Source organism: Peromyscus eremicus, chromosome 5 (assembly GCF_949786415.1).
Source record: "Peromyscus eremicus chromosome 5, PerEre_H2_v1, whole genome shotgun sequence".
NCBI classification, from domain to species: Eukaryota; Metazoa; Chordata; class Mammalia; order Rodentia; family Cricetidae; genus Peromyscus; species Peromyscus eremicus.
Window position 1 is genome coordinate 73,012,607 of NC_081420.1, and position 15,034 is coordinate 73,027,640.

The 15,034-nt window shown below is 41.3% G+C and overlaps 1 pseudogene; it reads left to right on the forward strand.

The window, feature by feature from the left end:
- Positions 1-3,457: 3,457 nt before the first annotated feature.
- The window catches only part of LOC131911069 (10 kDa heat shock protein, mitochondrial-like), a 31,454-nt pseudogene continuing 19,877 nt past the window's right edge, over positions 3,458-15,034 (forward strand).

Below are 15,034 nucleotides of genomic sequence, written 5' to 3' on the forward strand. Positions count from 1 at the left end.
CCTTTTAATGACTTATACTGTAACTTCCAGAGAATGCAGAAAACCTGACTTGCCATCAAGTCTATTGTTGAGTGAGACTGCTATTCTCTGAACTGACATGGTATAGAGATTCGGGAAATGAGGAGTCATCGAGCTACACAAGGACAAGGTGGCTGGGTTATAAAATTACAGGCAGATGGACGGAATCCAGAACCATTTGCAAAACAATTACATAGGATTTCATGGTGGCTAAAATCAAATGAAAAAAAAAATGAGTCAATGGTGACTCAAAAATGGTGACTTTTCTGTACAGAAAATGATGGTATCATTGACAGCTAGTGGAAATGAGCCAGCAAATGAGTTGGTGGGTGGAAGGTGATGATGAATTCAACCTTAATAATCCAAGGAGAAAGTTCTATAAACGTTTAGAAATACTGCAAGAAGCCTGAAAGTGGGGGATATACTTTTGGATAAAGTAGTACAGATGAGACTATTTAAATATTACTTTTTGATCTTGTTCTTAGTTGGTGACAAACTGAGTGAATGCTTAAGCCATGCTTCATTCTGTGGAGAAATTAAAACAGTTTATAATAAAAGAGGATTAGATGATTATGATTGCCTTTTAATCTTGTATTTAACCGAATTCATTTATTTTTAAATTAATCTTCCTCTTTTAAAATAAAATAATTTCATCTTTCCTTCAGTCTATATGCTAGACCCAATCTTCTTTGGACCAAATGATACTCATTTTATTGTATTTTGTTGTTGCTGTTTGTTTCGTTTTTATAGTTCTCAGAGTTGGAGTGGTTACTATTTGTGATCTGTGTTCATTTGATGTTTTGTCTTGACTTCCTTTGTTTGAGAGTCCATGTGTAATGGCTTTTGATATTCATGTTTCAAAACATGTAAGTACATATATTTTCCTCAAAATGTAATGTATTTCATTGTTTTTCTTTTCCTGTTAGAATATATAAACAATGGCTATTTAAAAATAATATTTAATCACAATTCTTGAAATAAATTTTTCTCCTCCAGTATCTAGGAAACTAAGTAAATAGGCATAGTTATAGCTTTGACTTCAATAATAATAATTAAAGTGTTTAAATGAAGGAAGAAAACACGAGATGAAAGTAAACAATAATTTTCATTCTTTTTCAGTTGACATTTAGTTTAACATTTTAATTTGGATTTTTAATCATTTCCTGAGCGAGTGTGAACTGCTAGTGAGCCTTTAGGGGTTGTCCTCTAACTACACTGGCATCCACTGCCTCCCTCAGCAACCCTACCTTCATCCTCAGCATTGACAACAGTGCATCTCAGCTCACTGCAGTTTGAGTGTTCCTTAAGGGTTCCTTACCTTGGTGCATAGAGAGAGGAACCTGAGCTTGGGGAGGTTGTAACAACCAGGGAAATTAAAAGAGGAAGGACTGGAAGCTGGTGAACATAGCATCATCACTCTGTAAGATGTCAACCAAGGAAAAGCTAAGTATGGACTACATGAGCACTCTCTCTTGGCTTTTTAACGTTTCAAATTTAAGACTATTTTATATTAAATGACCTATGGATTTTGTCTTTGGCTTTGTTTCTTATGCTCAGTCCTGATAAACCACTAGCTTCTAGTATTAGACTATCTCTCTCACAGAAAAACGAAGTTTCTCTGGCCAAGGCTGATAGCAGCACTAATCTGTGGGTATAAATATAAGTATTTATGGGGAAGTTTGACTACATGTTCATTTAGCAAAACTTCAGTAATAGATGCCCCCCAGGCCTGTGACCTCCAGAGCCATAGGCTTTTGTGCCCACTCACAGTACCATGCATGCATTCCTTCCCACAGAGCAAATCCCAAAAGAAAGCATGTGATCTATTTCATTCTTTTTACTTTCCTATGAGAATATATAAACAATGTCTATTTAAAAATAATATCTAGTGACAAGTTTTAAAATAAGTTTTTCTCCTTCAGTATCTAGGAAAAAATCCCCCAAAACAATCATGCCACTCACTACTGCACCGGTGGGAATACCTTGCCTAGCAGGTCAGGATTGTGGCATTCAGAATCTATGGCTAGTTTTTAAGGATGCTGATGACTTTTTCCTCCCAGGAGCCTGAATAGCACGCTCTGACACTGTGAATGCTAGTCAGCAGGAAGGAAGCTTCCAGCTCAGTTCCAGCCTAATTTCTCTCTGCCCTGAAATTGTGGCATCAGCAACAGTATCCTCTTACCAAGTTCTGGTGGAACCAAGTACAACCATAGCCTGTGTTGTTTTGGAAGCCTCTGGAATCTCCCTGGCCAATAATTCTCAAAAGCTGTTACACATTGGGAATTCTGCACCTGGCACTAGGATTTTCATTTGAAAACCTACGACTTCTGGTGACATATAAAGTAGTCAGTTTCTATTTGGCTTTTTATGTATTCTTAATTTAGATTAACCCTCCCCCCAACACCTCCCTGTTCCCATCCCAGGTTAAAACTTTGCATTACTTACATTCTGCCCTCGGTAGTCCGCCCCACTTTCATATCACATGTATTTTCACTACCCCACCCCTCACCTCTGTTCTCTATGACTCTTTTCTTGCTTCCTGACCTCTACAGACACGTGCTCCAGGTTAAACACAGAAACCTAGTAGTAGTACTACCTAGTAGTAGGATGAGAGACCACACAGTATTTGATGTTAGAGGCTGGGTTACCACACTCAGTAAAATATTTCCCAGTTTCATCCATTCTCCTGTAAATTTTATAATTTCACTCTTGTATTACACTATTCCATTGTTCATAAATAGTTTATATATTTTCTGAGTTATGGCAATCTAGGCAAATTCCTGAGATATTACATTTGTTTTTTGTTTTGTTTTGTTTTGTTTTTTCTTTCAAAATGCTATGAATCAAAGCTTCTCTGGGAGCATAATATTGGGCATTGTCTTTCCACCACGCCTGCTCCCTATCTTTCTATACAGATGTCCAGACACCAACCTGCCTTGCAAGGGGAGCCTCACGGCTGGCTCTGGCCAATGAAAGTGAGTAGGAGCAACAAGCTTGGGGAATTCACTTGCTAGTGAAAAAACCCTGAAATTCCTCTAAAACACAGTGACAGGCAGCACTGGCTGATCATCACAGAACCCAGAGAGAAAACGGACATCTGTAGCCTGAAAAAGAAATTAAGCAGTGTCGTAAGCATCTGAGATTTTAAAATGGTGCTTTTACCACAGCTTATCACGGTCTACTACAGTCAGTATAAATGTGTACAGCAAAGCACACTGCCCATCGATACAAGGATGTTCTGTTGCTGTTTTATGTGCTGTGGTCTATTTTCTTAGTCAGCTTGTCTCCTCATTGTTTTACTTTCACGATTCAACAGCCTGATATTTCCAATTTTGTTGTATTTCATGCATTCCTATGAGACTTTAGAAAATAGATGAGAAGCGTGATGAAACAATGGGCTTGTATGAATAACGAGAAAACGCATATCTAAGAGTCGGTTATGCCGGATAAACCGAAATTATCTTCTGATGAGAAAGAACGCTTACGTAAGAGGACTAGCAGCTGCACTTCCAGGGAGAGTCGCCAGAGGGCGCATGGAGTTAAGCATAGAGTGACGATAACTTTGACCACTGAGTATTGGGGGGTGGGAGTGATACTTATTGTCCAAAGACTTTGCTCAGAGTTTTTATTTGCCTATTTTCTCAAATTTAAGATTTTTCAAATTTATACTTATTGGATTCCTTTTTATTCAAGGTCTATTCTATGATTTTTTTTTAAAAATTTTTGTTTGTCTGTATTACTTCATGCTAAAATCAATTCAAGGTCATCTAAACAGGGTTTATGGGATCTCACTCAAGAGTTTTTTTTAAGGTGCTGGGGATCACAGTGACACATAATAATCAAGTGTTCTACCACTAAACTGCATCCTCCAGCCTATAGGATTGTATTTCAATCACGATTTCTATCCAAACTTGCCCACTGTTTTTCAATTTTTATGACCATTTTTCTCAAAAGTGACATTTCTTGACTTCCACCTCCTGGGAAGGACATGCTAGGTGGCCAGGTTGTTAATCAGGTGACTTAATGTGAGACAAAACATTAGTGGCTAACGACATTTTAGTTGTTTGCCTGGCTTACCTGTTATTTACTGTCTTGAAAACATCAAGGCAGTCAGAAAGAATGAGTGTGGGAATACTAACAGAAATTTGAGGATAAAACCTGAGTCCTGGCAGTAAGTTAGGATCAGATACTTGTCCTCAGTGTGCCAATTAAAGAGACTAATACTAGTGATAGGGGAAAGGGGGGATTTATGTGGCCACATCTCCACATTGACATGACGCTTAGGTTTAAATGGAGGGCAAAGGGTCAAGGTATGGTTCTGCCCATCACTGATACATCATTATCTTGGCTCCCATCTGTCTTATGGGGGCTTCAATAACTTGTCTAGTGTGTGCAATCTCCAGGAAGGTAAGCACCTCCTCTGGCTATCACCAGGGTTTCAGTCTTTCTCTTCTCCCAGCATGAGATTTGGAGAAATTGTGTTTTGAGGAGGACCTGCTTTTTCAATTGTCTGATAGCTGAAAGGCGGAGGAGCACAATTATCTTTTTCTGTGAAGTGTGTGTGTGTGTGTGTGTGTGTGTGTGTGCACATGGTGCGTGCACATGTTAGAGGCTGTGTGCATACAAGTGGATGAGGATGAGCTTGCATTTTTGTGTCTGTGCTTATGGAGGCCACAGGGGTCAATATCAGGTGTCCTTGATGACTTTCCACCTTATTTTTTTAGAGACAAGGCCTCCACCTGAGGCTGGAGCACATGGATTCATCTAAGCCGGCCATGGAGCTCCAGCAGTCTGCCTGTCCCCACTCCACCACCCCTGGGGTTACGGATGCATGCTACTATGATGGGTGTTCACATGGGTGCTGATGTTCCAAACTGGGGTTCTCATGCTTGCATAGGAGGTATTTTCTCCCAAGCCCTTGCTGTAGAGCATCGCCTCTCCTGACAGAATGGTGACTGGGGCAGCTGGGAGTAAAGAGGATTCCAGAAATAACTCCCCATGTGAAGCCTGTGCTAGCCAGTCCTACGTCAATTTGACACAAGCTAGAATTATCGGAACAGAGGGGACTTCAATTGAGAAAATGCCTCCATAAGATCTGGCTGTAAGGCATTTTCTTATTTAGCAATTGATGTGAGAAGGTCCAGCCCATTGAAGGTAGCGCCTTCCCTGGTCTGATGGCCTTGGCTTCTTTAACAAAGCAGGCTGAGCAAGCCATGGTGAGCAAATCAGTAAGCAGCACTCCTCATGCCTCTGCATCAGCTCCTGCCTCCAGGCTCCTGCCCTGTTTGAGTCCCTGTCCTGACTTCCTTCAATGATGAACAGTACTGTGGAAGTGTAAGCCAAGTAAATACTTTCCTTCCCAAGCTGCTTTTTGGTCTTGGTGTTTCATCATAGCAATAGAAACCCTAACTTAGAAAAACTGGTACCAGGATAGTGGGGTATTGCTGTGACAGACATGACCATGTTGTTTTGGGGGAGGATTGTGGAAGGACTTTGGAACTTTATGCAAGAAAAAACGATGAATGTTTAATGCTTGATGATCTGTTCTGTAGGAGCTTGGAAGATAAGAATTTGAGAGCAATGCAAATGATGGAGGCCTGGCTTTTGAAGTTTCAGAGGGACGTTTAAAGACTCGGGGGGGGGGGGCATTTGTTATTTTGAATTAAGATTCTGCAGTTCTAGTTAGCTGAGGCTAAAGAATCAGCTGTGATTAACAAGATACCAGAACTGCTAAAGTGAGACCTTTGCTTTGCTGGGATAATTGATGATGGTTGGCTGGAGCTGAGAAGTTGGTGATTGAGAGGAGACCAGCATCAATGAGCTGAAATCTTCTGCGAAGTGTTTCTTGGGAGCACACAAAAGCTGTGTTCCAGAACTAGCTGAGGTTGGATCTCAAGCTGGCAGCTGAACTTGGTAGTAGTGTAAGAGTCACCCAGGTGGTACTGGTTTTGAAGGCATGAAGGGGTCATGAAGAACAGCTGAGGCGTGGCACTGGGAGAGGCCAGGATAGGCCATTGGTGGAGGTGCAGCCTCAGTAGCAGTTGAAGGCCCAGGACTGAAGGGCTCATGCAAAGAAGTTGAGGCTTGGCACCATGAAGAGAATCTATGAGATGCTATTGGTGAAAGTGCAGCCCAGCTGCTGCAAAAGACCCCAGAATTTTGGAGACGCCATGGGATGACCACCAAGAACAGTAGCAGCAGTGGAGTGGAGCCAGTTGGAAAAAGACAAACTGTGTGTGCTGCAGAGGACAGAGCCAGAGAAGTGACCCAAGCCCTGGAGGAGCCCAGATCACGAGTGAATCCCAGGCATTGGATGCTGAGTTATCCACAGATCACGAGTGAATCCCAGGCATTGGATGCTGAGTTATCCACAGATCACGAGTGAATCCCAGACACTGGATGCTGAGTTATCCACAGATCATGAGTGAATCCCAGACACTGGATGCTGAGTTATCCTCACTTCTGGAGTTTAGTTTCGCCCTGATTTGATTATGACTGTGCCCTGGCTCTTCCCTCTTGAAGTAAGAAAGTATTCGATTTATTTTTGATTTTACAGGATCCCAGAGTCGAATGACTGAATTTCAAAGGATCTTGGCTTTTTAAAAGACATTGGTATTTTAAAGACACTGATTTTTTTAAGTATTTGAATTAAGACTGTGGGATTTTTAAAACTTGGCATATTTATATTGTAATGTTGATGTTAATGTGCAGTCTTGGGGAAGAATGAGAAAGGAAAGGTTATGTCTCAACCATGTTGTATTTGTGTGTCAAGTTGACAAGTGGTCAGTTTTGCTGGCTAGTTTTATGTCAACTTGACACTAGAGTCATCTGAAAGGATGGAACGTCAACTGAGAAAATGCCTTCATAAGATCCAGCTATAAGACATTTTCTTAGTGATTGATGGGGGCGGGCCATGGGAGGGCCCAACCCATTGTTAATGGTGACATCCCTGGGCTGGTGGTCTTGGGTTCTATAACAAAGCAGGCTGAGCAAGCCATGATAAGCAAGCCAGTAAACAGCACCCCTCCATGGCCTCTGCATCCCCTCCTGCCCTGTTTGAGTTCCTGTCCTGACTTCTTTTGATGATGAACAGTGATGTGTAAGTGTACACCAAATAACCTTTTTTCTCCCCAAGTTGCTTTTTGGTCATGGCATTTCATCACAGCAATTGAAACCCCAAGAGAAAGCCCTAAGCATCTCTAGGTAGATGGTCCTGTGCTGTATAAGAAAGCTAAATAAGCATGAGCTGTACACGAGTCAAAGAGTGACTCAGCTTGAGTCAGAGAGTGGCTCAGCTTGAGTAACAACATTCCTCCACAAGTTCTGAGTTCCTGTTTCAGTTCCTACCCTGACTTCCCTCAGTGATGAACTGTGACCTGGAAGTATAAGCCAAATAAATCCTTTCCTCCCCATAGTTGCTTTTATTTCATCACAGCAACAGAAAGCAAATCAGAAAAGAAGTCGAGGTTAATAAATCTGATTGCTCTGGGACTGATGTTGAACGTAGTGGAGACTTAAGGGATGTGGCGTGCAGGATCCTGCTGGGGCAACATCCCAGTGCAAGCAGGTCAGTAGAGAACACTTCACTGATGGTCTCTGGCAACTCACACACGCCTCACTCCCTATCTCATCTACCTATAACCCACATGAGTCCACAAAAACGAAGCAAATTTAGGTTTCAAAAGGCAAGGTAGTATGAATTATAATCTTATTACTTATGAAAAGTAATGAATCTTGCTTGCATTGTTAAGACAGTATCTAAAGGTTTGTTCTTCCATTGTTTAGTTGGCTTTTTGCAGTGTTGGGGATGGGGTCCAGAGCCTCAAGCATGCTAGGAAAGTGTTCTGCCACCAAGTTACAATCCTAAGGTTCATCTTTTCAATCCCATAATGAGGTCTTCTGGAAAAAAAAAAAAATCCCCCACCCCGCAGGTCCTACATTAGCTTAGTGTTTGTCCAATTAACTGTATAACATTAAATTCACTGACTGTGGCTTTCATTTGCAAAGCAACCAATTATGTTCCTGTTATTCTTAAATCAGTTAAAGTACATATCCAGACTGACCCAATAAAAAAGATATAAAGATATGTGTATGTATGAAGAAACACATACCTTTTCAAAAACTATTTCAGAGAGAAGGAAGTGACTACTGAAATGTTAGTGATTCTAATAGCAGCTCATTTGTGAATGTGTGTGTGTGTGTGTGTGTGTGTGTACACTTGTGCATGGGGAAGGGATACGTGCATACCTGTTGCACGCATGGTGGTCATGGGGACATTGAATGTCTTCTATTACTCTTGTCTCCTTGTTCTTTTGAAACAGACCTCTCACTGAATCTGAAGCTCACTGACTCAGCTAGGATGGGGAGCCAGAAAGCTGTGAGGATCTACCCATTCCTGATCCCCAATTCTGGGGTTATAAGTGTGAGAAGCCATGACCAGCTTTTATGTAGGTGCCAAGTGTTATAGAATATTATTTTAACGTGTGTTACTTTTGTTTATGTTGCATTTGTTTAACTCTGCGAAGCTGAGTTATTTTGCCTGTCTAAAACACCTGATGGTCTAATAAAGAGCTGAACGGCCAGTGGCAAGGCAGGAGATAGGATAGGTGTGGCTGGCAGGTGGAGAGAAGAAATAGAGGGAGAAAAGGAGGAAGGAATGAGAGAGGAAGGAGAAGGATTTTGGGGGCCATTCACCCAGCCACCCAACTACATAGCTAGACATGGAGTAAGAAGGAAAGAAAAGATATACAGAAACAGAGAAAGGTAAAAGCCCAGATGCAAAAGACAGATGGGGCTAATTTAAAGTTAAGTAAAGCTAGCTAGCAACAAGCCAAGCTAAGGCCGGACATTCAAAATTAAGAATAAAAAAAGTTTTTGTATCTTATGGGCTCATTCTGCAACAAAACAAGTAGTTAATGTCAAGAAAAACTGCACAGACTGTACAATTACATGGAGTTGAACAATACAATTCTCAGTGTGTCATTGAAGAAACCTGTGATGAAATTAAAATGTCCCTAGAATCAAATAGCAATTAAAGTACAACTTACTATACTATACCTCTGTGCTATAGCTTAGCCAATTCTAATAGGGGAGTTTATAATTATTAGTGATTTCAATAGCTCATTGGAAAAATGTCAAACAAATAAACTAACAATACACCTCAAGATCCTAAAAGATCTATCCAAACAAACAAACAAAAGAAAAAAACCTCTGGGAGCTGGGTAGCAGAACCCCCCCCCCAAAGAAGAAAGAGTAAAAACAACTAACAGCAGCCAGGGATTGGGTCCAGATCCTCATGCTTGCACAGCAAGCATCCTTTCCACTGAACTATCTCCCCAATTCCTAATATCAACTTTTATTTGCAAAGTGAACACAAAGGGAAGCAGATAGTTCCACAAAATGCCTGACTCTACTCTCTATGGCTATTTTTTTGATGCAGAATAAATGCTAATCACAGGCTGACCTCAAACTCATAATCCTTCTGACTCAGCCTCCTGAGTACTAGGATTATATAAGTGTGTACTATTGTGTCACTTTTATGCTTAGTCTCTGTTGGGCCTTGACTTGATCCTTGAGACTCTTTTCTGCACTTCTCTCATATTTCCATCCAGTTCCTGGGGTCAGTGGTAATTAGACTGCAGGGTGAGTGGTGCATGCATTTTCTGCTGAGTCTCGAAATCTCTCTGAGAAATGAGCTTTTGCATGTCCTTCCTCCTAGAGGGACAAGTAGCCCTGAGCCAAGGATGAATTTCCATGACCATCCGATTATGGCATCCTGTTCGAACCAGGGACAGTGGTCAGGATTGATTGATCTACCATGATCCACATGTGCTCTCTGGGAGTTTATAATTTTGTGCATTTTAAATCTACTTAGTTAAGACTTCATAGCTAAATTCTGAGCCCTTCTCTGCTCATTTTGTATCATTTTGAATCATGCATATTGTCAAATGAAGTTAGATGGAATTGTTTCAGAGGGTGTCTCCATTGTTTCTAGTTTCCACTCCTCAGTTTCCCAGAGAAAATGAAACCTGAATCCCTCTACTCCCGTGACTCAGTCTCTCCTCTCACCCCACCTAGATATTCCATTCTACCCTTTTAACTATGGAGAAATAATCAGAACTTGAAAGCCTTTACTTCTTTTCCTTTTTCTTGTTTTTCCTTCTTGTTGGTTTGATTTTAATTTGGGCAGGGGTGGTGGGAGCTGTTTGCTTTTGAGTCAAGGGCTGGCTATGTAGCCCAGGGGGAGGCTGGAACTCATCATTCTCCTACCTGAGCTACCTGAGCCCTGGGGTTACAGGTGTGTGACAGTGCTTCTGCCCTTGTTACTTTAAATAAATGATATAGGTGAATCATGTGATACAGGAATGAGAGAGGGAACCTTGAAGAAAAGGGGATACACTTATTGGGGAAGCAAGGAGGGACTAAGTAAGGGTCAGAAGATCATGGAGACAAGGACAAATGTGGGTTCAATTTCCCAGCAGCGAAGTGGAGAATTAAAGAAAGAAACAAAATCTGAATTAGGGATGAAGGAAGGTAAAGCCCGGAAGGCTGTTCCCATCACTAGGCACAGAGCTAAGAACTCTTCAGAGTTCAGGATTTAGGAAGAATCTGAAAGAGAATTGCTGCCTAGCTCAGTCTTCTTAAGCTACCAGTTGGTTTTGTTATTGTGAAACACAAGAAATAACATTAATAACAAACAGAAATGCCCCAAGACTGATGCTGAAATACTTGGAATCCATCAGTATTTGCACAGACATAGTTCAGCCCACTATAATCAAAAGATCTATCTGGATATACTTTAGTAGATGGTACCAGAGAGGGATTAAACAATGATTTTATTATTCTGCCTTTGAGTGAAATCCGAGGAACAGTTGTCTTGTGAACAAGTCCTAGGAATGAGTGTTGGGCTAAGAAGGGTATCTTGTCAATAGTGAATGTGTTAAGGTGACAGGGAAGGGAAACTTTTGGAGAGTGCAATGCAAGGAGAAATCCCTGATAACAGGGTCTACATTGTTTCTGCTAGAAGGAATTAAGGCCATCTACTGAGAATCAGCACAGGGATCTGAGGGCTTTACAAGACTAATGATCATCTATAATTATTAGCATGTCACATTGGTGATAATCTATGTACATTATAACTACATGCAAAATAGCATCCCTTCACTTTGTACCGGACTGATGGATCACAGAATCAAAGGAAATATATATAATCCAACAAATTAGGCAAGCTAAGAAACTCGTGTGACGATATTGATACTACCCATTCAGAAGGGAAGGGCATGAGAAGCATGGTACATCTTTAGGAAGACCAAATAGGGTTACAATATTAATCTATATCATGAGACCAAGTGCCAGAAAAGCCAAGAGATCACTATAGGCTTTCCAAAGTCAAGCCAAGAAGCAATGAGGCATGGTGACCTCAAGATGACTGCACCTACTTCTAAAGCAGGTGGATTTGCTTCCCCCCTCCCCACAATCTAAGGCAGACTGCATAAAAGACTTCAGGTATACAGTTTCAGTGAACTTTGCTCCTGTGTTTTGGAAAGACTTAAAAGCTGATCTGGTTCACATTGGCTTAAGAAAACAGAAAAATCAAAGAAGACATGAACCAACATATTACTATCATCTATCCCAGTCAGAACTTCTTACTTTTTCTAATCCAACTGCTCTAATTTGTTTTGATGGAAAGTATTCTGGAGCATGATTTAGGTCCCAGGGAGACAAAATCTAGGCCATTGACCTTAAGCAAGCAGCCTAGACTGCCTGTATGTGTTTCTTCATTAACAAGAGTAAGAAATAGCACCAGTTCTGGTCTTTCTGGGATATTGGAATGTCTTCAGACCTCTGCCTTGTCTGGAGACTTCCCTTTCACAATGGGATGGGTGAGATTACAAAGCTGACCTTTGTTGCTAAGAAACACCCTCAAATTTCTGGACATTCTAGAGTAAAGACTTCTGGGGATAGGCCTAAGAGTTGATGTTCCAGGGAACTTTAGGGAATTCAAAGTATTAAAGCAAGTATGGAATTAACAGTGTAGCTCAGTGGTATAGAGCATAACCCGGCCATATTCTATTTTACCCTCAATTATCCAATACTGAGATTTCTCTTTAAATGGCATAGATATGAGAGTGAGGAAGAAGTGTCTAAATGGGCATCTTGTATCGCTTGCTGGTGTAGACAATCCTGAGTCATTTGCAGAACAAATGGGATCAAGATCAGTAGATGAAAGAGCTGAGTGAGAAGCTATTAATATAATTCATTGGCTGGAATTTATGTTTCATTAAGTACCAATATTTATTTTAAAAATCATTTTCTTTAAAGTGAACATAAAACCATGCAAGTTGATGGTACATGCTTCCCAAGATAGTTTTGATAAGACTCTAGAAGAAAAGCCAAAGATTATAGCACCACAAGTAATATCAAAGTATGGTTGTCAATATGGCCCAGTTACTTCCTAGGAGTTATTCTATGCTGTAAATCACTTAATCATCACGGCAGATAAGTGGAAAAGAATTAACTTCCTCAAACTACAGACAAGGAAAGTCATTTGTATTTCTGTGTTCTTTTCACCTCAAACAGTTAGATATCTGACTTCTCACCTAAGATATCAAATTATATTCTAGTCAATCTCACACAATATATTTTTTAAATTATATACCTAGGATTGGAGAGATAGCTCAGTGGTTAAGAGCACTCTGTTATTCTTTCAGAGGACCAAGTTTCGGTTCTCAGAACACACCTGGCAACTTACAGCCATCCATAACTTCAGTTGCAGGGGATCTGGCACCCTTTTCTGGCCTGTGTGAGCATGAGGTACACACACAGTACCCATACATACACGCAGACAAGACAGTCACAGACGAAATAAAAATAAATCAAACATTTTAAAAATTTATATATCACAGAACATACAGCTTTCCATTTTTCTGTAAGAAAATCCTTTCATTTTGATGAATCCCCAAATAATGAACATCATAATCCTTCACCTGAGGAGCTCATACAAGCATTGACCCTGGCCCAAGCTCCACATCTTCACAATCATCTCCACCCAGGAAGAACAGCCTCCCAACATTGTGATTGCTCCAACAACCAGGGAGCAAAGAAACAGTGATGTCGCAGGACTGGCTGCCGGGCCTATGCTTTATTGTCTCATTATCAGTTGTAATTTCATGCTAAATTACCTTCGTCATGAGGGCAGATTTCCCATTTCTTCAGCTTCATTGTCTTGGCCAGGACACTCCATGTGCAAACCTGTCTGCTGCAGCACTCACGGGACGCTCGTGATGCTCAGGTTCACTGAGCTGAGCACATTTGTTGGCAAAGGTCAAAGGATGCTGGAGTGTAGGCGGGCCTCTCTGGGACTCCTAAGGAAGGGCTCTTGTGGGGACTCAGCTTTTACTGCCTCTGCTGAGGCTCCTTGGAGTGGCATGGCCAAGGGCACGTGAACCGCAAATCCAAAGGTACACTGTGATAATGCCCCTCCTCCTCTGGCTTCCAGGGGAGCCCATACAGGCCATGCAGCTGCCTCAGCATTTCAACTTTCAGAAGTGTGAAACTGTTTATTTTTCAAGCAGCATCTGTCAGATCATCTCTGATGTAAAATGTATTGATTATTTTTTATGATGCTAAGCGCATCCGGAAAACAGCAGTGCAGCCCTTGGCTATTTGGTTCATCGAAGAGGAGTCACTCAATGGTCCAGTTGGAGATTTTCAGTAAAATGTCAATTGCTCCTTTTAAACAGGTTTCAAAATCAGTGGAGTTGGAGCTGCAAGGCCCAGGACCACCACCACAAAAACAAAAAAAGACAGGTTTCGCTTTTAAATAGTCATGTGCTCAATAAGGAGCAGTGACTCTAGTGTAAATCTTTTCATCAAAGCCTTCAGTTTCTCTCAAAAGTAAGGGATAGTTTTCCTACCGCCCTTAGCCTGATGCCCACAGAAAGCTGGTGTCCTTTGCTATAAAATCTCCACTTAACATTTACCTGCACTGCAGCTTTCCCAGGCTCCTCCATTTCTCTGTTCTACAGAGGACTCCGCCAGGGTCCAGACTCCCTCTCTCCAGCTGTTCTAGAAGCTTTAGACCTCCTCCTCCTCTCTGTCACAACCTAGATCTTATCTTCTCTGGGTTGACACAAAAGTTCCTTCTCCTTTAAAAAATATTTTTAATGTACTTAAAAGACATAAAATCATATATATGTATATTATACCATGTATCATTCATCATTCAGTGTGTGTGTGTGTGTGTGTGTGTGTGTGTGAATACATAGATATAGAGATAGATGATATAGATATGGAGATGGAGATGGAAGGGGAGAGTATAGATATGGAGATGGAGATGGAAGGGGAGAGAGGGAGAGAGGGAGAGGAGAGAGAGAGAGAAAGAGAGAGAGAGAGAGAGAGAGAGAGAGAGAGAGAGAGAGAGAGAGAGAGAGAGAGAGAGAGAGAGAGAGATGGCCTGGGAAGTCCAGCAACGACTATCTCATAATGGAAAGGCCAAGAATGCAATAACTCTCCAGTCTTGGAAGCTAGGTGTCTCAGCAGTCCCAGACTGCTGCTGGAGTCCTGGGGGATTGCTGGAGGGCTGCTGATCTTCAGTCTATGTTGGAACCACAAACAAATTGGTTTTAATACTGGTTCAGTAGAGCAAGCAGATAAAAAGCAGTTTCTTTCCTCCACGTCCTTTTCTGTGGGCTGCCACCAGAAGTTGTAGCCCAAGTTAGGGTGGTTCTTCCTGCCTCAAATAATCTGATTAAGAAAATCCCCAGTAGGATCTTCGGTTTTAGATGATTCCAGATGTAGCCTAGTTGACAACCAAATTAGCCATCACGGGTGTTATTATTGCTCCTCTCCTATTGCTTTTTCTCATGCTCGTTGTCTATACTTTATCTACCATTTACTTTATCCTGTTTGTTTGTTTGGTTGTTTTTGTTGTTGTTTTTTGAGACGGAGTTTCTCTGTATGGCTTTGGAACCTGACCTAGAACTCACTCTATAGATCAGGCTGGTCTCGAACTCAC